Below are 24,074 nucleotides of genomic sequence, written 5' to 3' on the forward strand. Positions count from 1 at the left end.
TTAACTACACCCCCACAGCCCAGCACATCAACATCCAGAACTAATTCCCTGGATGAGTGATTTTTAATCACTATCTTGACTGGCAGCCCAGGGATTAAGCTATGGTCAATTCAAGAAGTAGCTTTTAACACACACTAGCCCTCAAGTGTTAAACTCTATATTTCTTTCTTCTGTTATGTCTAGAATGTATCTTACAAAAACCTTTACTGATGGTTGCAATGCACAGCTTTTCACCCACACTTGTTTACAAAAATGGAATTAATGGTCACAGTGTTTTCAAAAAACTACAGTAGATCTTTCTTTTCAGAATTTAATCATGCAGAATGAGAAACACTCTTTTTATAAAGAAATTAGTTTTGGTGCTGCCTTTATTACTTAAAGCCACATTTTTATTTATTACAATATCAACTTGTTTAATAAATTAATTATTGCAGAAGTTTACACTACCCTATCATGTCTATTACAACTTCAGGATGGTTCAGATGTAAACAGATGATGGAAGATGTTGATCAGAGTCAGCAGCTTCTGATGCCAGCATAGTTTCTGACTTAATGGCCACCTAAGAATATACCATCTGGCCAGATTCTGCTGTACTACTATCTTTAATAAGCCAGTGCAAACCATTTTTACCATAATGCATTTCCTTCTACTGGGAATTTCTTTTCCAGCAGTACCAAAAGCTTTGCCATTTGTAATGCAAAATAGTCTATCACCTGTGAAAATAAAGGCATCCCATCCAGTAGGGAAGGTTTAACACTGCAAAATTTCAGTAAATGTTTGCTCTATTTCAAAGAAAGGAATTTATTGGCTTTTTTTTCTAAGTCAAGTTTATACCCCATGCCTCCTTTACAGCAATTGTGCCAGTGTGCCACAAAATGGGTCCATTATTGCCATGCTTAGCACTGTGTTAAGTGTGTGATGGTGGTTTCATAAACAAGGAACTAAACGGGGACCACTGAGCTCTTTCAATTGTCACCCAAATCAGATTACAACCTGCCCTTTTCAAAGGTGAATAGAAGACTGTAGACAAAACATCCAGCATCACTTACATTAAATCCCATAGGACAAAAACAATTTGAACTCTTAGAAAGAAAAGAAAGTTAATACTTCATTTTGCTGTTCGTTCATGCTGGGATTTTATCACACACACAGAGCACAGAGTGCTGTTAGCAGAGAAATTCTGCTCCCATTACCACTTATTTTATTGTAAATTATTTTGAGATGTTGAAGTGCTACTGCTCAAATAAAAAGCCTACATTATTAAGTTCTATGGCTTTTTATTATATTTGCACTTGGGTTGTGAAGTTCTAAGAATGAGCATTTTCTGGAAACCAAAGTACTAAAACATGATTCTGTGAGTTGCCATTCTTGTTTTTGTGAGAGCTTTATTATCAAGTCAAACTGAGTTTTGTAATTGTCTTTAGGTGGAAGGCAGGCTGGTCCCTTTGTACGCAATCAAGATGAGGTCAAGATGGTTTATAATTAATGAACCATGTAAACAGCTACAAGGTATTACCAGCCTTTTTTTAGATGCTACCTCTTTCACCTGTGTAAAAACCTCAGTATATTAGGTGCATACAAGGAAACAGCAACAAAAAACCCAACAGACTGGCTGCATGGGAGATCCTTGAAATGACTCAACTGTATGGTGAAAAAAATTCAAATTCAAGTGACCAGCCACAATGCCTAGAATCATTTTGACTTCCAGAAATCAATAAAGTAAATTATATTATTCAGGCTTTATACCCAAGTAACAGGGAAAAACATCTGACAGTATTATGAACAGAATTATTCACGTGTGTGTCACAACTAATGGTCTGAGCAGTGAAAATCAGACATGAAATCCAAGCCCTCGATCAGTGAGTGATGTTAATTTTTCAGCAGTATTCATGTAATACCCCTCCCCCAAAACAGTCAAACAAACCCCCCTATGTCACGTACCTTCATGTTGCATTGGGAACATAGATAGCCTACCATCATATTTCAGATGCAAAGCAAAAGAGTTTAAAATAATATATAGGAGAGACAGGAGAATATAAACCATCCAAAGCATAATACTTCACCATCCACTTGAGATTCTCTGATAAATATCTTTCTTTACTTTGAGTCAGACCAGTACTCAAAGGCCCACAAGGGCTTAGAAAGAAGATTTGTTCTGTCTAGTCTGAAGATAAATATCAACTTATCGTACCAGATGAAGTATACCAGTTCTCACAATGGATTTATTGTTTGGAAAGGTCTCTAGTACATTGAGTAGTGTTTGTTCTTAGGACTGAAGATTTTAAAAATACAATTTTTTAAAACATTCACATCTAAATTTTTTTATTCTGTAGCTTCATATATTAAAGAATCAGGGCCATAGTCTTGTTTTCAACTTAGGTATTTCAGAAGCAGATGTTTGTCTATACTGGAAAGTGACATATTAAACAGATACAGTTTAGACATAGGGGGAAGGAGTATCTTTCATGGTCATTATTACCGAGCCTCCCTTCAGCTCCCCATCTGCCTTTCTCAGGTGCTTGGGGAGCAGAAAGGATTTGTGTGATAGTACGCGGCACCTGGAACAGGCCGACTTTTCCAGAACAACTGGTTTGTGGGTTGGTTAGCAGAGTGTCATCAGGGAGCATGGATCTGATGTTCACCTCTTCCCATCACAGTCCACATCAGCATAAGCACGAGCTGCCCTCACATGCGTGCAACTCAGAAACAGGATTTTGAAAAATTACTCAAAAGCTATTATTTTATTACATTTGACATAAAATAGATTGAGAAATCTTTCTATGTGCTTCCTGGACTTTGATTTGTTTGGGTTTCTGACTGCCACAAGAGCTCAGCTCTTTCTCTGCACGAAAGCCAAGCCTGCGAAAGCCACCCAGTGAGTGACATGAATGAGTGTTAGCCTCACTGAGGGTGGAAATAATCATGCCTACACCTTTACCAAGTTGAAAACTAGATGTCCAGACAGCAAAATTCACATTAAGTCTCTCAAATCTACAGCAGGATAGGGCTGCTTGGGGCAACTGTACAGCTAATGACCACAATGTTTTCTGAGCCATTGTTCCCTTGGCTAAGGGAAGATGTTGCTGTAGCAGCAAAAGAAACCTGGAAGGATGCAAAGGGGAGAATTCCTGCACATTTCCCCAATGTGGTGTTTGAAAACACTTCTTTCACCAGCCTCTTTGAAGATACTTCTATGTCTGCCAATCTGGACACACCACTAGAGACAGAAATCTGGACACAAGGCTTATTGGTGGGTTTTACCTGATGTATTTAAAGTTAGGAGCATGTCTGATAATAAGATTGGGTTCCCAATGGGAAAGTGGTGGATAAATTGTCTGACATAAGTCACAGTCTCCCTTAGAGAAGAAAATATGGATGCAGAAACCTATCTGAGCTCTCAGGTTGGTATCTTTGATTTTCTGATGCAGTAGCCTTGACATATCTCAGAATGGTTTTGGTTATGATATTGGTTTATAATATAGATGGGAAAAATGAAGACAGAATTCATTTTTTCCCCCTTTCTTACTGCTGTGTCTTAGATTTTCAAAAGGGCATAAAAGAATATATATATATATTTATATGTCCAGCTTGTATCCAATTTTTCAGAGGAATAATTGCTCAGTACTCTTTAAAAAACAGAACCATTTAATATGTTACTAGTGACTTGAAAATACAAGTTGTTCTCTCAGCCCATCATCTTGAGTAAGCAAAAATGAAGTTGCAGTCACATAGCCAAAAAACTGCAGTTTGCATCTGCCCACGTGTGCCTTGACATTTCCAATGCTCAGTATGCTAGCATTTCCTTCCTGAATCAGTTTCCCTCCTTTTGCCTCCAAACCACTTAGCTAAAAATCAAAATTTGGTGGATGTAATCCTTCTAAATGATAGCCCAACACCAGTTTGATGTTCTTCCTGAAAAAAGTTGTACAACAGGCTCCAGATTTTCCTGCAGCATAATTTTGTTTAAATACTAAAATAACAGGACCTTAATGGAACATAAAGTTACTACATCACTGTAGATAGCTCTTTGCTGCCAGCCATTCCTTACAGTCTTTGCCATGCATGGGTCATTACACAGAAAGCAGTTCCAGTTTTCTTGTGCCCTAGACCCAGCTTGTAAGTACTATTCCTTCATGGATCATAACATCAGCCTTTTTATTCCCAGATTTTAAAACACCAAACTGTTAAACACATTTCAGTATTTCTTGGGATTATTGGCATTAAATCACTACATTCAAACAGCCAAAGAGACCAGCTTATATATGATGGTTGTCTGAACAGAGAACACTTATTCATCTTTTTCTCAGCACCATGAATGCAGGAAAAGCATAAGGTGTCATTTTGGAGGCTATAAAGAAAATAGCATTCAAGCATAACTTCAGAAAGCATTTTAGCTATTGAAACTCAACAGCCGAGGGCAACAAAAATTTCCCATGGATTTAAAATTCATAGAATTGTCAGACCTTTTGTAGAGGCAAGGGGTAAAGTTCATGCATTTCATAGCTTCACTAACTCCAAGAAACAACGGTGCCTTTATGTACTCCTGAGCTTTTCTATAGAGCAGATCCTTCCATGGTAAGCAGAGATAAGAAATAATGCAACACAGATACAATACTCCCACACTTCTGAGCAGTATAGCTTCCTAAACACATTCATATGCTTGGTCAGCAGATATTCCCTACCTTTGGTGGAATTACAATGTTTTAACGGTAAAAAGCTGTCTGCCACCTTGAAGAAATGCAAGGTGCCTTTTGCAGTTCGGCTCCCTGTTAACTATGGAAAGAAGCAGCTCTGCTAGAAACCAATGCCTGGGAAGACAGAGTGAAGTCTGAATAATCAGGCCCCAACAGGGGTCTGGCAACAAAACCGAGAGAGGAAGTTAAAAGGATTAGCACTATAACACTGTTTAGCATTAGTACTCATCTCTCTCAGCCTGACCCAAAACCATCATCCTCCTTCTAAGCCTGCCCTTCACCATTTTTACTGTACTCAGAATAGCTAAGTTCACTCACATATAACTTAACCTCCTCACTTGAGGTTTGAGCATGGGTTGCTCATTAGCTGTATCTGCATCGTTAACATCATCACTCAGGATGAGACTGGTTTGGAAAGCAGTATTAGTGAAACGAGTGGTTCAAATGCTAAGCCAAGGATATCTGTGCATTTGAAAAGCAGAAGCACCTGTGCTTGCTGTACATCTTTCCATTAGTGCTTTAGTTCAGATCATGAGAACATTTTTAAGCAATCTCCCAATCCCCTCTGTTAAGCAAGCTTTGGTTTACATCTCCGACTGATCCTGGAGCACGTGAAGCTTCATCTTCTCAGATGAAATAACACAGATGATGACCCGTAGATGAGCACTTCTCTGCATTCCTTATTTCACTCTACAAATCTGCTGTTAACTGGTCCAGCATGACTTGTTAATGTTGACACAGACACTGAGTATGCCAAAACCTTGGCACCATCAGGAAAATCCAACAGAATTTAAGTGTAGACAAGTTTGGGCAGTGGGGAACATGGAGTTTCAGAAATAGAGCATATGGGAAAAGGTGAAGTCATGGGAATAGAAGTGAGCGGGACTGGAAGACACTGAAAACATGGGAGACACTCCATGACTGAATTCCTGGTTTATGAAGACAAAAATATGTGGTATGAAGAAGGTAACACTTGTTGTCACAAGTGAGATTTCCCATTAGGAGACCTGTGGGAGGTAATAGAGCTCCCAGCCATATTAACTTTCCAGATGGGAGAAAATGTTTCTAAAGCTAACATTTTTAAAATTAAGTTGTCAGGTTGTGCCCTGGCTTAGTTCACCATGACTAAGTACCATAGAGCAGCACTTAAAATAAACCATAGCGTGAATTCTGCTGAAGAAACCATCCCTGGCTGCTAGACACTATAGTATCACTCTGCTAATCTTAGTTCCGCTACAAAGGCTGAAATTCATCTTACCTGACTTTAGGTCAGAAAGACAACATAAAGCAAGATTTTCCTGTGTGTCTTATATAGCCATCTTTGAATGGGACATAACAGACATCAGGGAGAATAAAGCCCACTCTAAATGATACTTAATTTCAGTTCATCTGATGAAGTAGAGGTGTCCATAATATAGAAGCCTACAGATGACTAGATCCTACTAATCCTGGGATCCTTTTCTACTCCATAAGGCATTTCAAGGAATAAATCTTTCTCACCAGTTTTAGATGGTTTTAAGCAAAAAAGAATCCTGTTCTGGAAGTACCTATATCCATGGACTATAAAAAAAGTCTGCAGTAAATTGGCTAAGACATAGATGTCCCATTGTCAGTGACTACGCCCGTCACAGGAGTGCAGTATATCCAGAATATTTCCAGCTAAGTTAGTACACTTCCTGGAATATAATCATGCATGGTTTAATCAAGATTAGAATGGCTTATTAAAGAGGGCATTCGATAATGTTGCCTAAAACAGGACCTAAATAAACAAAACGGGGAAAAAATCATAGAATAGTTTGGATTGAAAAGACCTTCAATGATTATCTAGTCAAACTCTCCTGCTGAGGGCAGGGACATCACTAGATCAGGTTGCTCAAAGCCTCATCCAGCCTGACCTTGAACACTTCTAATGGTGGAGCATCCACAACTTCTCTGGGCAACTTGTTGAGTTGTCTCACCATCCTCATCATAAAAAATTCTTTCTTGTATCCAACCTAAATCTACCCTCTTTCAGTTAAAAACTGTTGCCCCTTATCCTGTCACTGCAGGTCCTGGTAAAAAGTTTTTCCCCTTCTTTCTTCTAAGCCCCTTTAGGTACTTGTCCTGGTTTCAGATGGGATGGAGTTAACTTTCTTCTTAGTAGCTAGCACAGTGCTGTGTTTTGGCTCTGATGTGAGAACAATGTTGATAACCACACAGAGGTTTTTAGCTGTTGCTGGGTGATGTTTATACCAAGTCAAGGACTTTTTGGTTTCTCGGTTTGGTTTCTCACACTCTTCTTCAGCGAGAGTGCTGGAGGGACACAAGAGACTGGGAAGGGACACAGCCAGGACAGGTGACTTGAACCAGCCAAAGAGGTGTTCCATACCATGGGATGTCATGCTTGGTTTATAAACTCAGAGGGTTAGCTGGGGGGGAGGGTTGCTCAGGGACTGGCTGGGCATCGGTCAGCAGGTAGTGAGCAGTTGTACTGTGCATCACTTGTTTTCCTTTCTCCCTTTTGCTTTGGATTTTATCTTTTCCCCCACCTTTCTATTATAACTGTTGTTATTATTATTGTTATTATTGTTGTTCTTACCTCTTTATTCTGTTTAAATTATTAAATTGTTCTTATCTCAACCCATTCTTTTCCAATTCTCCTACCCGCCCCTCCAGGTGTGGGGAAGTGAGCAAGCGGCTTCGTGGTGCTGGGCTGCCGGCTGGGGTTAAACCACAACAGTACTGGAAGGCTGCTGTAAGGCCTCCCCAGAGCTTTCCCTTCTTCAGGATGAACAACCCCAACTCTCTCAGCCTTTCTTCAGAGGAGAGGCGTTTCAGCCCTTTGATCATTTTTGTGGCCCTCCTCTAGACTTGTTCCAACAGGTCCATGTCTTTCTTGTGCTGGAGACCCAGAGCTGGAAGCAGTGCTCCAGGTGGGGTCTGACAAGAGTGGAGGGGCAGAATCACCTCCCTTGACCTGCTGGCCACGCTTCTTTTAATGCAGCACAGGATACGGTTGGCCTTCTGGGCTGCAAGCACACATTGACAGCTCCTGTCCATCTTCTCCTTTACCAGTATGCCCAGGTCCTTCTCCACAGAGCTGCTCTCACTTCATTCATCACCCAGTCTGTATTGATACTGGGCATCGCCCCATCATTAGATTCACATTGGGCCACTCCTCAAGCCTGTCAGGCTCCCTCTGGATGACATCCCTTCCCTCAAGCATATCAAATCAGTAATTGAATTTCATGCAAATGTGTATTTTATGCAAATGCTTATAACATGGTTTATTTTAAACCCACAGAATAACTCATTTAGATTTCCTGTTCAAGTCAGTTTTAAAAGGTATGTCTTTTATAGGCACGATACATGTTTGCTGTCTCATTGTGTAAGTAATATTTCTGTCTTAAAAACAAACACTGCCATTTTAATATTTTTAAATAAGGATGAGGGGAGAATACTGCAAACTAAAAGTACTACTGGATTTAAAGCTAGCATTATTTTTTTATTGTTTTCTTAAAAATCCTAAACCTACTGGAGATGCCATTCCCACACCCTGTTCCCGCATGCTGTATTAGACCTAGCTCAAACAGTAATATAGCACTCCTTCACTAAACCTGACTTCTCAGACAGCAGCAATGCTCAATATTACTTCCATTACTCTGTATATTCTGCCTAGACCAAACTTACATCTAAAAAAAATAATAATCTTTCACCGCAATCTATTTAAAGCCTTCCCACAACTTTTCTTCCTTAAGTTAAAGTGAACATCCCACATAACACCAGAAGGCTTCAGCCCTGAATGTCAATCCATACATAGTTTGACGATAGGTTGCACAGATGATAAGATTAGTTATGCAAGGTTTTGTTGGGAAAGGTCTCATTCTGCAAGTCCTTCTTTATATACCTCCTCTCTTTCTTGATATAAGTAACAAGCCACAGATTTAGATCTAGATGTGTAAAATTCAGTTAGTAAGGTAGATAAACTTGTGTTCACTCAGGTATTTACAATCTGCACTCTGTAGTTTTTTCACCCCAGTTTTCAGACTGAAGTTCCTTTGTCTGCTTTTAAGATTTGTTGGGGCAATTCTTGAGGCTTTTCCAGCTGCAGCTGAACCACTCCACGACGCTTTCCATTCAGCTGCAGGAAGACCTCCCAAATATTCTGGGCACTTGGAGGGAAGTATGGACAGGTGCTAGGGAACTAGCAGCATAAACTGATTTAATCTGTGTCCTTCCTCTGAGGTGAATAGGGGTTGTATAGGGGCTGACAAAAAAACAGAACTGGGGGCCTACTTCATATCAATACCTGTGTTATTAGCTTGGGAGAGTTGGAGGCCACCAACCAAACAAGATGAATAAGTAACGGACACATGAAGACATTAAGTTGTAACAGAGCTGCAAAGTGACCCAGTCTCAGCACATATGCATTTAAAAAATAAAGATAAACCTTAAAAATATTTAAAATACAGCCATGTACCAAACCTTTAACATGATGCTTTAAGCCACAGCCAAATTTTGGCACAGCAAAACATCTGTGAATTATTTCATCCACTGAAACAAAATGCTCTGAATATTTAGAAAATGTGGTCAAGACATCTTACATGCTCAAAGTTAAACCAGTAATGCATCTAGAGTCTGGATAGAAATTCCCCAGGTCAGATTTGGCAATTTAGAATAAGTTTTGTGGAGCAGCCTTTCCTAGTATAAGCATAGTCCACTTCCTAGTATCATTTGCAATTTCCCCCCAAAGAATTTCCTGCTAGTGCAACAATGCTAGCAATTTATCTCCCTCATTCTGAGTCATTCTAGAGGCTTTTATGGTTTTTGATCTTTTATACCATCTTCCTTAAATATTTTATGAGATACTATGACTCATTTCATTACTTGTATAATTAGGATTTGGAGAATGGATGTTCCCTTGTACCCTTCTGAGCTACTGGAACATCATGACTGGAATTATATTTAAGCAACTATATTCGAGATTTGAACTGGTCAGTTGTTCTTATCCACATATCACTACTAAATTTTGCATCAGTTTCTGCTTCGGGACAATCACTGAATGGTATCTGAACATACCGCACTGTTGATGCCTCATGCAACTTTTAAAGCCTTTTTTCTTCACTTCTTAGAAAGTTATGCGCATGTCTGCCTGGGCAAAGGTGAGGCAAGGGAGGAAAAATTAAAAAAATAAACATGTCAGGCATCTTGTTGTAAAAGCCTATGAAGAAACAAGGTACCTACAATGTTTACTTTAAGGTAGCTAGCAAGATCCTCACTATAGTCTAGGCCACAAAGGTTTATCCACCATATTATCACTTCTTCTCTTTCAGAGTAGCTAAAATACAATAATAACCCTGTGATTATAAAAAAAGACCATTTTTAAAAAAATGTTTATTTATTACTGGGGTCAGAAGACCTTATCAGATTCAGTGCTTCTAACTACTGCAGATCTGTTTTTCAAAAATGAAACACAAACATTCTGATTTTTAATAAATTTAAAATATTTAATATTTTACATTTCATAAAGTCACTTTTATATCATCTGGTTTGACACAAAACTTCACAATGAAATAACTTTTTTAAAAATTCATGTGAATTCTTCACTGCCTCTCTTTCACCAGATGTTTTAATTCCAGTGAGTATTTCAGTCTCATTCGCAAATCACCAGAATAGATAATTTTTATTTTTTTTTTGATAGAACAGCTCCCTGTTGGGTTCAGTTTCATCAAAATATACACCTTTCACAGAAGCATGTCAGCTTGAATGAAATGTTTTAAGGGATAAATTAAAAAATATTTCAATTAATTTTGCCATTAAATAATAACATCTTTGTTTTACCTATAGTATGTAGAACAACATATTTAGTGCTTTAATATAGTCAAGTTGAAAAAAGAATGCTCAGTCCAGATACAACCCAGAACACAATATCTTAGCCTTATTTTTGAGTTCTGACACCTGGAAATGAAACAGTTTTAGTGTGTTGATTAGTTTGGAAGAGTTTTGGGGATTTTTTTTTGAGGAGGTTGTGGAGAGAAGAAAGGTTGGATATTGCTGGGGAAGAGAGTACCATTTTAATGAGAAGTATATTCCACAAAGACAGTATACATTTCAACCCTATGGTATGGAGCTGTCTTCTATGCCTTCTTAAATCATCAATATCTCTAGTTCTTACTGCTTTTTGTAAGCAAAACTGTAAGCAAACTTCAAAATATCTTTAAAGAACACTATTATAATCTCAATTTCCAGGTAAGACCAAGGCTTGACAAAGTTTTCCAAAGGCTGTCCAGCACGTCATTGTCCAACTCCCCTCCCTGATTAACAGTTCATTTCAGCTAGATGGTGTGGAATGGCCAACAAACGATTTGCTGTTATTGCAACTCTCTTAGAAGCTGTACACCAGAAAGTCATAACTGCCCTGGATCACACATTGGCTAACACTCTACTGACACAAAAAGCATCCTTTCCTCCAGCTCTCTACAGAAACAAGCCTAGCCACCAGTGCGTATGTTCAACAACAACCAAAGTTATGACGTCAGGTCATCATTTTTATCCATATACAATCTTCAGTATCATTACAGACTCCTCATACAGCATGCACCTGTCAGCCTAGGTCACAAGTGGCAACGGTCATGGGAATTTGTTCGGTTCTTCCCATTCTCATAACCTCTCCTCTCACAAACTTCCCCTGCCTGCAAAACAAAGTAGTGTGGTGTGGAGAGTCTCTTACTTCATATAAGCAGACTTGCACCAAGAGCCTTCCTATATTTCCTTTTTCAAAAATCAGTCTTTCAACAACATCAGCAAACTAGAAGCAAAAACCCCAAATGCTACAGTTTACCCATGTGCCATTTTGCATCCTGTTTCTGAAACCAGGGTTGACAGGCCAACATATGTGACCAATAACTGCTATTCAGAGTTAAGCTCTGCAAATGGTGATTGACATGGAGCCGGGCATTCCATCAGCCAAGGGAGTCATCAACTATAGACCAGCCAAAATAAACGCGAAGAAATTTCCTCTGGGTGTTAATCACTCTGAGTATCATTCTTTCCCACACACTAGCAAAGATTCTTGACCTACTGATTTGAAGCAAACCCACCCCTATTAATTAAATAATTTGTCCATTAACACCTGAAGACATACATAACCTTCTCACCCTACACAAGAAAGAGAACAGAGTAAGTAAACAAACGTCTATTGTAAATATGACTAAATCCCCAAGCTGGCTTCATTTGCCCCACTGCATATGCCATCCTAATACCGCATTGTGTATATCTGCACAGCAAAGCTCATTAACACGTATTTTTTTTAAATCTCTAACGGATAGGTCTTTCAGATGAAACAGTCCAAATCTGGGAAAATTAATTCCGTTACCTTTCAGTGGTTGGATTTATGCCTGGCCTGAAGTACAGCATTATACAATATCTGTCCATATCATATAGGCTTCTAACTGGTGTCTCAGCTTTCACAGCACTTTTTAATGAGACCATGTATCACAAAAATCAAATGTCTTTATCATAAAAACTAGCTTTTCCCATATAACTGCAGTCATGAAATTCTGTGGGAAAAGTTGAGTTTCGGAGAGTAAGACTTTTGCAAAATAAAGCAACATGGGTTTGGTTTTCTGTCTCCTAAAAGCCAGATTGTCACTTCTGCAAGGTAAGTCTTTGTCCACACAGTGAAAGACCTACAAAATCATCAGGAGTAATGGTCTTTTAATTGTAATGAAGTCCATTTTTAACTGCACCTTATGGTAAAAAGTTTCTGGAATTTTTTACATTAATAGTGTCCCATAAGTCTGGCTTACAAATTGTAGAAATTAAGATGCATAAGATTATTGGTACATTTGACTTTTTAACAGATTATGTATACCTCTAGCCCTCATGTGCAAGTTTTCAGTGCCTGGTAGAAAACATTTTTTTTACAGACACTGCATAATGATCTCAAAATTGAAAAAGCCAAAAGCCTTGCAGTGTGATGAGAAAAATAAGCCTTATATTTTAGCTGCTTTTAGAGGCATTAAAACCCCAAGAACCCAGAATATCGCAGTGTCTTTTTAATATATATTAGAAAGAAAGGCTTGCTAGGAAAATAGTTCTTCAGAGGACTTATAAAGCAAAACTCTGTTGATCATCCCATTACACCTTTACACTGCAATGCAAAGGGGCCTGTAAAGGACAGGTACCATCAGGAATGGTTCTTTCAAGACAACATAGTTCAGACAGTTTAATGGAGAAAGAATGGGAAGTTAAAATGGCTATTGAGAGTGTTTAACCTCCTTTCTGTGCGTTCAGAGGTCTCTATCCTCCTTACCTTTCTGTCTGCTACCTTCCCTCTCCTTTGCCTCCCAGCTCTTGAAGTTTACAAACTATTCCTCTTTCTTGCATCTGTGCTTACCAAGGCAACTTCTGATTCTGTAGCACTGAAAAGTCCTATTTTCATCTTCAGGGCTTTCAAACAAGCTTAATTCACAATTTCTGTATAAAGGCTGCTTCCCTTGCTTTCCTAATGTAATTTTAAGAAGAGAATCTGGTAAATTTTTCCTTCTCTGCAGGCTCCTCCTGGTCTCCTCTCCCACATAGTTGTTTTCCCTCTGGGCCTCTCTCTGTCCCTCTCTTCTGTACTTTATTTTCTGAGTAACCTAGTCTAGTCTCAGGAATGCACCCTGGTATTTTAAAATGTACTGCTGTCAAGAAAAGCAGAGAGCTGTTTCCCTGGTGGTTATGTAGGAGCAAGCACACAAACAGACTGAGTTGCCCCTTTCTTTCTCTTCCCCTTCTCTTCCAAGTACCTCAAAAAGGCAAACCCATTTAGTCAGCCCCATGCATAGCACCAACCAATGGCCAAAAGATGTTCAAAAAGACTAAAAAATATTTTCAAACTTAGGATTGTCATGGAAAATTTCCAATTCCAGTTCAATCATAGAAGGAAGAGAAGATAAAAAAAGTGCTAGCAGTTTTCTGCTTCCTTGTCATGCTCAAACTTCCACCTGCACACTGACAGGGACAGGACTCCTACATCCCTGATGAAGTCAAAAGCCATTTGAAAAGCAGAGGGATTGAGGTGCCATTTCCCCTCTTTCTTCAAGACCCCTCTCTTCCCTCTGCGTTTACCCTACAATTCTGTGAGCTCTAGTGTTGTCCAGATGTCTGGGGAATGAGAAGGAGGTTAAAGACAAGAAGCCAAAGACTGAGGACAGGGAAGTGAGGACGCAGTAATAGAAATCCTAGAGTAGGGTCAGGCTGGGGAGCAGCAAGGCCTGATTCAAAAAAGTTAAAAAATCACTGCACTTAGAGAATATGCTGGAATTAATCTCAAAACTCAAGGGAACCTATGGGAAAAAATCAGCACTGTTGCTTATTAGTCTCTCCTGAGGCATACCCACCTCATCAGCTCAAGACAAACAGCAAATACATTTTACTCAAACTGAAAAATCTAAGTAAGTGGGGCCTTTTGAAGTTTAGATGTATTTGTGAAGAAATGGTGGAAAACCTTTACAGCTCTTAGCTCATTAAAATATTTCAACACTGCAAGAAACAAGCTCATGCTGAAATTCACACAAATTTCTTATTATTCAAGGAAATAACAAATGAAAATAGCAATTGTTCAAAAAAAAACCCCACCCAAATCCAAAAAGTGAGGTTGGTTTTGCTCTCACACTATCACCTGATCTGTTCAGCATTTGTCCCAAGAGTGCACATTTACTCACAGACATACTTGAATAGCTATAATAATAATTGTATTTTGTATTCAGTACATACAGTATTTTGAAGGGGGAGTCCACTCCACCTCCCCTACCCTATTGGCTTCAGAGAAGCAAAATCAGACTTCAGAGCTTCCCGTTTTGGATCAAGAAAGGCTTAGAAGCAAATGCTGCAACTTTGCCAACCGGTTACACACCAGTAAGGGGCATAGCTGTGGGTGGATAGGTAAAGCTAAGGAAGAGACAGAGCTTTCCTTTGTAGCACTTACCACTGTAACAGCAACAGATTACTTTTCCATTACAGCAAAGAACAGCAGCATTTAATCCTCTAGTTGTTCTCTGATGTACCACAATTTGAGCCCTGGCACACAAAAAGTCTTGCCTTACAAGTCCAGATGGTCGGAGAGATAAAAAACAGCATAAATATAAATATGAAGGAAAATACTTGTGATTTTGTGGAAGACTAAAAAAACAATCTCCATTTTTCCAAGAGAAATACTGATGACTTCATATGAGACCTTACATTTCACAAGGAAAGTATATGGCATAATTCCTTTAATCCACTGTATTTTACATAAGCGTCCAGGTAAAGTTAAAAATGCTATTTTCTAGCAATGAAAAACCTGCACAGGAAAGGCATACATGGCTACATGAGTTAGCACAGTCATTCTTTATTCATTAACTTTAATGAGCTTTACCTGCAAAAGCGAGAAGATACTTTTCAGAATTTGTAGTTATAATTTTGCTGTGACTTAATTCAACCCTTTTTGTTGCACAGAGGACATATATAAAAGGCAGTTTCAGGAGTTTATGTTTTGTACCGTTTTTCCCTGATTTCTAGAATTAGCCTGAAGGATCCTTTTAGAGAGCAAGTAAATATATATACAATATTAGGACAACACTGCAATGCAAAGAGGATGTTAAATTGCTCATCCAAGGAGATGACATAACGAATACTGACATAATTTCCAAGCAGCAAAGCAAAACTAGGTCAAATCACATTGACCTATCTAACATAATAAGCCTTTTTTTTTCAGATTTTTACAATGTAGACTGTGTCTGCAGGCATTAATGTCCTCTGTTATCAATGTATAGTGTTGTCACTCTGTTTTAATGTCTTATCACCATGTTGTGTTAATTAGACCAAAACAATATAGTGCACTTTTGAACTGCTTAACTCGCAGTTTCAAATCTCTGCCTAAGCTATACTTCTGAGGTTATCCAGTCAGAAATGAAGTCATTAACTCTTTACAGGCACTTGTTTCAATAGCTGCTACCAAGGCTGGCGGAACAGCACCACTTTGCATACAGGTCAAAATCAAAGCTTTGTAAATTGCATATTGCTCGTCAAAAACAAGGTCTGTATAGCTAACATCTGTCTGTGAGCAAAGTGCACACTAATTTTGATGTCACTTAACACAAGGCAGAACTCAGGCATATATGCTTTCCTGAGCATCACGGGGACAAATCTGGTCCATGCTTGGCCATCAAGTGTCCCTGCCCAAGAGCTTTATCCACATGTGGTGCTCTGACAGGGACAGTCCTTTTGCTTGCTCAGGGCAGCTTTCCCTTCCCCTACTCTTGTTCCTCTGCATGTCAGATTTACAGCACACATATTTTTCAGTGAGACTATTAACAGAGTTGTATAGGTTTATGCCTACAGCCTCGCATGACTCTCACAAGAACAGAAACATGAGAAGTGACAGCAATATCTGCCTGCATCCCTGCCTCCAGAGCTGAGGTGGGACCAGAGACCAGGCTGAGAGCTTGAGGCCCCAGCTATCCACAGAGCTGGATGTGGTTGGAAAGGAGGAAAGAAGCTGAGGCAGGAGACAGAGGCAGACCCTAGTGGACTGCAAAGCAGAAGCTGTCAATAGAGTTTACGTCTTCCTGCAGAATACATAGATTTTGCAATACGGGTATGATCTTAAGGGGAAAACCCCAATATGTTCCAATGATAAAACACCCTCTAACACTTCTGAAGCTTGCTTGGTGACAAGAAGTACCTTGAAACTGAGATGCTGGCCATTCTTAGGACAGAGTGGTTGGATTTGGCAACTCTAATTCTAAATACACACACATACGTATATATGTAAATGTGTAGTGTTTCTCTTATTTTTTTCCTTATTTTTTTACATCTTCACTTACCTCTCAGGAAGAAAGAAGAAAACCCAACCCAATACACAAAACAAACCAATTTAAAACAAACAAACAAACAAAAAACCCAACAACAACAACAAAACTAAAGAGGGATGATGTTTTCGTATGGGAAAACTACTGAAAAAAGAAGAGAACTCTTTTTGAGAAACATTTTGCTATAAAAGACTGTTTTCTCAGGGTTTGGGTTTTGGGTTGTTGTTTGGGGTTTTTTTGAAGAAAGCACCAGTCTCGGCTAATGTTTAAAACAAAGGTTCTAATAAAAAAATAGAAATGGAGATCCCAGGGATGGTCAGCAGGGTCTCATCCGAGCAAGCTCTCTCTTCGCCTAAGTAGTGCATCGGCTCGCCCATATCACAGATGAGTCTGACCTACCGCTCTGGTGGGGGGTCTCTCTGAGCTCTGCTGCAGCTGTTCAGTAATTAAATACCTGCAGACCCAAAGAGCCAAGTTAATGCCATTAGTCATGGGCACCTGCTCGGGACGCAGGGGTGCTGAATGGAGGCAGCAGGCGATACTGCGGGCCTGCAGGTGCACGGGCAGCACAAGGCGGCCAGGGTGCAGCGTGACGGGAAGCTGTCGGCGCCACCAGAGGCATGAGAAACATGTCAGCCTCCCTCCCCAAAATGTGGAGCAACTGTCAAAGCGTGTCACCAGCTCCTTTCTGGGGCCATGAAACAGCCCTCTGTAAATATTTTCATTGCAGTCTATCACACTACAACGAAAAATCCCATCAGCCCTGTGGATCTCCTCATTTACTCTCCCACTAAGCCAGAGGTAAAAGCCCAGGCTCTCTTTTATTTGTTTTACTATCTTAAAATTGTTCTTGCACCCAGCTGTCTCAACACTTATGCAATCAAAAAAGTTTTGTCATACTTCAGGGCCAAACAAATATCATCTATTTGCCAGCTTTTCTGTCCTCCCACATCCCCCTGGGAAGAGATAAATAATAATGATAAACAACCATGACATGACAGCAAATAGGAAAGAATTTTAAAGAATTAAGAGCTATTTTTATTGTTTAGAAAAGAGATCAAAATCAGCTTCCTACCCTTTAGCGCCTTTCCCAGCTTTCAGACAGGGTGGATTCTGCACTGCAAGCCAGGGATCTCAGGGATATACAGTAATTCCTTACAGCTTGCTAAAGCATTACAAGCTCTAAGCTGCACGACTGTAATAAAAGACTTCAAACCCAAGAACAAGCTAAAGAATGGAGTACCCTAAGAAGTCTGAAATTCAGTTCAAACAAACTCCAGCCCACATTCAAAAGGCTATTCACACGGTTGTATGTGAATACAGGTCTGCTCCTTTCTCCCGGCTCAGTCTTCACCCACAGCCAAATCAAATTGTTCCTCCAAACACTGAAGCATTTACTGAGCTTCAGCATATCCCCTGAGCATTTACCATCGCGAGCTCCTCGTTCCCATCAGTTTATTTTCCTCAACCCCAGGATCCAGCAGACCCCTTACCTCTGGTGCTACTCTGTGGAGGGACTCTGAGTTCTGACAACTTTTTGCAGAGCTCGGAAGCTGTTGAAGCCTTCCGTGCTGCTGCCTGCCTCCCGTCCCTCCCCAGCAGGGAAGCCCTGGGATCAGGCAGTGATGGGAAGCCAGCACAGCAGAGTGCTGGGCAGGCGGGAGGCAGAGAGCCGGAGACAGAGCTCATCAACGGTAGGAGGCCTGGTGGGGATCAGAGTGAGATACACATCTAAATAATTCAGGCACTAATAAAAGCTTTAGGTTGGGTTCTGTTCAAGATGTGAGACAAAGATGAATTTCAATGTATTTCAGGCTGCCATCAATGCAGAATGTGGTGTTACTTAATAACCTGATACTGACAAACCAACATTATTTTAAGAGTGTTCCACATAAAGTTAATAAGGAAAGTGGCTATGCCTGGTTTTGTATTTTTATAGCTTTAGGTTGAAATTCTACCATGTGAAATTTTGAGAACTTCAAGTCTGACCTCTACAGGTAGGCTGCTGAAATAGGTACAGTATCTTCTGACCACAAATTGTATATAGGACTTTTTAGATATTGGAGAAAGGTGGAAACTGGATCAGAAGTACTACGTAACATCAGAGTATCATCATTGCATCTTTGAAGCTGCATTTAAAAACACTGTTATCTGTAGCATTATCTGTGGCAATTTGGTTCCTATAAATGCTTTCTTGCAAAATGCATAGATGGTGCAGCAACACCAGAAAAAGCACATCCAGCACGAACATTTTTACATTCAACAGCGTTATGGGGCTTTTTACTTTTACAAGTGTTACGGGGGTTTGCTTCTGCTTTTTATTATTCCTCTCCCTTCCTCCCCAATCTTCCATATGATCTGCTCTTTCAGAGCTACAGAAACAAATGTTACTTTGAAACTGATAACATCCATTTGAGTTTTGCAAAACTTATGTTTTTAAATGCCCTGATTGGTGCCACCTTTTTCTAATCAGAACCAACCACTCTAACAAACTACCCTTTGTCCGGGATCCCGTCCCCTCTGTTCCCACCAACCGACAGCACATGTTGCTATAGCTACCCTGCATGTCTATTTACCACACAAGTGATCAAAGGGAGCAGACAACACACATACACACGCACAAAAAACCTCGCCAGGCTTCCTACCGAGCAATGTCCAGCCGCTAATTAACTGATACACTCCCAGCCTGCAGCCTCTGTACACTTGTTTTCTTTATTCCGCATGGTACACACACACAAAAAAAGCAGCATTCGCCAAGATGCTCATTCTTCCCTCACAGGCCAAACAAACAACAAAATGTCCCAGGATGAACTTTAAAAGATAATTTCCTAAAGCAAGGGTAAGGAGTACAGCGCTCCAGGATAAGAATACAGCTTTTCCACTGAGGAACACACTAAGAATTTTAAAAGGTATGCAAAAGAAAATGGGAAATAAGAAACACATGCTAAGAACTTAAACAGCTGTAAGGAAAGGGGATGATTTTGAATTTTGCATGTGTTTTGCACTGCAGTTGTATGCAGTATTTATTCTCTAGGTGAGTTATGTGCACACTAGCAGCTATATGACTGCAGTCATGATAAGTAACTGTAATGGCTTTACGTGCCTTAGAAACACAGTTTCTCTTTTTTTGGTGGCCTTCCAGTTAACAGTCATTTTGTTGAAACTCTTTGTGTGATGAAGGGCTCAAGTCTGCTTTGATCGATGTCAATGGGACTTCAACGGGATGAGGCCAAAATAAGGAGTTTCATTGGTTGTCAATGACACTCCTATGAGCTGCACTTCAGGGATGTGTTGTGGGTGAAAGTGAGTGAAAATGAAGTATTAAAATTCATCAAACTTTTTAATTTTTTGTGCAGGAGGTTTAGGGAACTCAAAACAGAGCCCACAGTGCCCTCTCCAGTTCTGCAGCTAATTTGGGGAATCCAGCCACAAGAAACCAGCATTCTACCACATGAAGGCTGAGCATCTTCTCAGGATTTTCCATCACTTGCACGTTTTCTTACTTAGGAATTTCTTTTTAAGTAATAAACTGAACCAAGTACTCTGCAAAACAGAAAATGTGTTACGTGCAAAGGATTTTTTCTTGTCAGGTTAGTTAAGTTACTTGTCTTGCAATCACGTTCAGATACCTTTAAGAAATTGCACTTCTGCTTCCTAAGACTAGTCTTACAGCATGCTAACAAACCCAGATGGGTGTATTTCCTATGGATGCTTAAACCTTTAAAGTACATGGTGACCAGTGTACTTTCCCAGATGCCACATGCACATCAACACGACAGAAATTTTCCCATTTTGGTTACTGGAGTTAAATGTGCAGTCATTCTAGCAGCCAGCAAGGAGACACCTCTTGCTGAGCTTTTTCAAACATCACCTAGAAATGACTGCTTCTTTAAACTGTCTCATTTACAAATCTCAACACAACATTTACACCGATCCCTGTACCCGCTAGAGACTATCGGCCTAGCACAGTGGTAAAGTAGGTTGAATCTTATCAACTCAACAGGCTGCATATTACACTTCTACAGTAATTCCTGGGCTTCCATTGGGGAAAATAGTGCACTTGTCTTGCTATATGCTGTCGTTCAGTACCTGTGGGCTGCCTTTGGGCCAGATCAATCATCACTATAATACACTGTTTCATCCCAACACCCACAACATGCTATCTGCTTGATTGTTAACTCTGCAACCCCAAATTAAGATATAGCTTCCACCAAGAGCCTTTCAAAGTGGGAATACTGGCTCCCAGAGCCTAAGAGGAAGGAGTTAACCCACCCCCCACCGCCTTATAGCCGGGTGGTGGAAGGATGGGGAAAGAAGCACCAGGGAAGGGCAGGGAAAGCAACAGGACCAGTAGGTGGGGAGGGCAACAAGGCAGAAGAGTAGGTAAAAGCAGCTCTGTTGCTCTGAATAGGAGGGCCGTAACAGGGCCCGCAGGAAAGTCACCTTCTGTATGTTTCTCTTTCCCGTAACAAAATCAAACTAGAAGCAGGAGCAAGGGCTCCAGCTGCACGTGACTTTCCTGCTCTTAAGTGTCTGCTGTAATGGGTTTCCTAAACATTTTGTACAGATACTTTATAGCAAGTTGCAATCTTCAGTTCCCACTAAAACACGAAGTCTGCTGCCGGGGGGCGATGCATCCAGTGGCTCTGCCCGTGTCGTCCCCCCCCCCCCCCCGACTTCCTGCTCCCTGGATTTGTCTGTCCCTCAGGCCCTAGCAGCGCCCACAGCTTTCCCTGCCAAACTGGAAATATGTGCGCACAACAAACCAACCAGACCCGGAGAAATACTTCTAAATTGTTCACTTGGAGCGGGAGAGAGAAACCGCGCTCACAGGCAGGTGTTTAAACAAACCCTGGCAGCGCTTCAGCCGGCGCCCCCCACCCCCAGCCCGGGAGGAGGCTCCGGGGGGGCGGGCAGGATCCTGCGGGGACCGGGCGGGCCGGCAGGAATAAGCCCGCCCGTGCCTGCACCTCTGCTTAGGCTGGAATGTCTCCCCACCTCCCTCTCCTCTGTTGCAGGGGGAGGAGGGTACGCGTGTGCATTAACATTTCCCCCTTCCCTATTCTGACTTGCCTTGCTCTTTTAACCCACCATCGATGAATCTTCGTTACCCCTTAAGCTTTACTTTTTAGGCAAGAGTATTTCAGGAGAGTAAAGTGCGCGTTTCACAGAGCATTTTACTTATTATTGCCATCCTGTAACATTTCTGCTTCTTTCTCACTCCTCATTGACAACCCCCTATGCCAAAGTACCCTCTTGTGGCGACAATGATTTCTGATGGCTACGTGCATCCAGCTGACCAACTTGAGTATACAAAATGCCCTTTATTTTGCTTCACAAGGACAAGATTTCCCCTCTCTCTTTAAAGAGCTACAAAAGTAGTTTTTGGGATAGTGGGAGAAAGAAATGCCTTTCCTCCTTCCATCACCCATATTGTCTCTTTCTTCACCCTTCCCCACCTCCTGTAACTTGCAGAAAACCAGGTGTAAGGAAGCTGAGATTTCCCACCATGGTTTCAGAAAGTGAGCAGAAAACAAATGCTCCATTTGCACTACAGGTGCAAAATCCTCGCACATGCATTCCCTGGACATGCACTATAAAAGTCCCACTGAGAGCTGAATGAATAACACCCACATGGAAAAGAAACTAGAAAACTTCTCTAATTTCCTCATATTTACCCATCGCCTACCTAGAAAAGAGCATATTAACTGCAAGTTTCAGAAGTGGACTGGCATGGGTTTTTAAACTGGGACAGATCTCTGATTCAGTCTTAAGATACAGCCCCGCCAGTTTGCCTTGCTCCCACAAGGCTCTTCTAACTGTACATTGTTGCTGTAAAACTATGAGCAGCGAGAATCAAAAACATTTTGCCGCTGTGCCTTTGAACGACAATAAAAGCTCCTTTTGTCTCCTCAGGTGAATAGAAGTCCAAACAAAACCCAGAACGCCCACCTTATTTGAATAAACTTAGAACAAAAAATCCCTAGAAAACCATCTTAAAGTGCTTTTGTGAAGCTGTAAGACAGCTTGAAACGACTACATTTTGGAACAATCAGAAGATTAAAGCACTGGCAGGCAAGGAACTCACGCAGAGCTGTTTAATAAATTATCCCTGGCCTGAATTATTGGCATATTTAGGCGCATAACCCAGCAAGTTCTTTCCTTTCGCATGTCGCAAACAGGGCTGAGAGACAGCCTACACAATGCCTTTAAACCATGGCACACTGGAATTGATTTACATCCCTCGCAAACCGCTTCCATGCCCCGTACAAACCCCAAACGGACAATGACCTGCATGGCATCACTGCCTACCGGGAGGATTAAGCCAAAAAAAATCCCTCGGATCGGTTAATTATTGGGGTTTTTTCCCCACCCCGGAAACTTGAGTTTTGACAACGGTAAGAAACAAGGGGGGGGGGGGGGGGGGGGTGCGGCGGGGAGCAACCGGAGCTCCGCAGAGGTTGGTACCGGTAGTACCCGGGGCCGGCTCCTTACCTGCCTCATGGTGAGATTCCCATCATCCATCCATCCAGCCGGCAAGGGGCTGCTCACACCGCTCTGCTGTCGGCAGGGCAGAAATCCATCAAGTTTCCCACCGTAAGCAAGTTTCCCTCCCGCCTCCTCCCTGCCTATTATCCCGCCCCCCACCCCCCCTCCCCTTTTTATCCTTTGCTGGGGGGAGTCTTCTTAAGACAATGTCAAGTTTCCCAACCTTCCTTCCGCAGCCTATAGAAAGTCGGGAGCGGGGAGGCAACTGTCCGCCTGGCTCTTATTTCAAACCGCATCCCAGGGATGTAGTAGTGGGCTGAATTGGGCCATGAAGTAGCCTCGCCAATCAGGAGGAAGGGGAGGGAGGCAGAGCACATAAAGCCTGCCTACATGAGGATTAGGAAAGCTTTCAAGGATTTAAAAGACCGAAAGCAGCTGGAAACAGTGTCTAGGGCTACAAAGAGGGAAGTCAATTTGCGGTGGAAGAGATTATTCTCATCTAACTGCTCCGCGTCTGCTTAAAGCATAACGGGCTCCCAGGACATCAGAAAAAAAAAAAAAAAAAAAAAGCAAATGTCCAGTTGAAACTGGTGAAGCATCAGGGTGATGCAGAAATGCTTCGCAGCCACCCGGCAAAGCGACAATATCCTGTATGAGTCGAAGCCACACGCACCGCGGAATAACCGATGTCCTCATGTCAGAGTAAGAAGTAACCTGCACAATGACATGAGCAGGAAACAGTAACATACAGCCTGCCGTTCACATCATGAGCAAGTGCCCGTCTGCCAGAAGGAAGGAAGTGTACGTGTGAATCCATAGGCTTTGGAAATGTTTCCTTGCAAAGCTGTATTTGTCTCGGCAGCAAATGTTCGATCATCCTTAGCATTGGTGTGTTATATGCTTTCCCTTCTTCAGGGAGGGCGATTTCCTCATTCCTAACCAGTTGCTTGCACAAGATAACGCTGGACCCCAAGTGCAACTTTAAAGAAAAAATAATAATATAATTTTATTATTATTATTTTAACAAGATCAGCTTCTATCTGCTGCCCCTTGGTGGCTTACGCTAAAATAAACA

General features: G+C 41.1%; 1 protein-coding gene across 1 annotated transcript in view; it reads right to left on the bottom strand.

Moving 5' to 3' along the window:
• The window catches only part of MID1 (midline 1), a 166,590-nt gene extending 143,468 nt beyond the window's left edge, over nt 1–23,122 (bottom strand). Inside the window, exon 1 of the mRNA XM_055802805.1 lies at nt 23,006–23,122. The gene's annotated coding sequence lies outside the window, so the exon portion shown is untranslated. The remainder of the gene's footprint in view (nt 1–23,005) is intronic.
• Between the last annotated feature and the right edge of the window lie 952 nt (nt 23,123–24,074).

Source organism: Falco peregrinus, chromosome 4, assembly GCF_023634155.1.
Source record: "Falco peregrinus isolate bFalPer1 chromosome 4, bFalPer1.pri, whole genome shotgun sequence".
NCBI classification, from domain to species: Eukaryota; Metazoa; Chordata; class Aves; order Falconiformes; family Falconidae; genus Falco; species Falco peregrinus.